Below are 356 nucleotides of genomic sequence, written 5' to 3'. Positions count from 1 at the left end.
CATCCATTGATAGGCACTTGGACTGATTCACCTTGGGGCTGTTGGGGACGAAGCTCTGAGCATTCGCAGGCACGTTTCTGTCTGTCCATCCTGTCGCGCCCCGTCCTTCCCATTCGCTCCTCAGCCAGGTGCCTCCCCCCACTTCTGCCCTCGGTTTCAGTGCCCAAGCCTGTTGGGGCTCACCTGCCCGGACCTCTCAGCTCCCGGTTTTCTCACGGGCATCTCCTCTGCCCACCCACCAACGCCGACGTTCCGTGGGCTCTAGCTTCTAGGGCTTGTAAGCTGGATTTCTGGACAGATGAGCAGTCCATGACTTCAGCTGCTGCTGCCTGCCGGGTGCCCCGAATGTGCCTCTG

The sequence above is a fragment of the Pteropus vampyrus genome, unplaced genomic scaffold, assembly GCF_000151845.1.
Source record: "Pteropus vampyrus isolate Shadow unplaced genomic scaffold, Pvam_2.0 Scaffold72, whole genome shotgun sequence".
Classification (NCBI taxonomy): domain Eukaryota; kingdom Metazoa; phylum Chordata; class Mammalia; order Chiroptera; family Pteropodidae; genus Pteropus; species Pteropus vampyrus.
The sequence above is the reverse complement of the archived record's forward strand: the minus strand, read 5'-3'. Positions refer to the sequence as shown.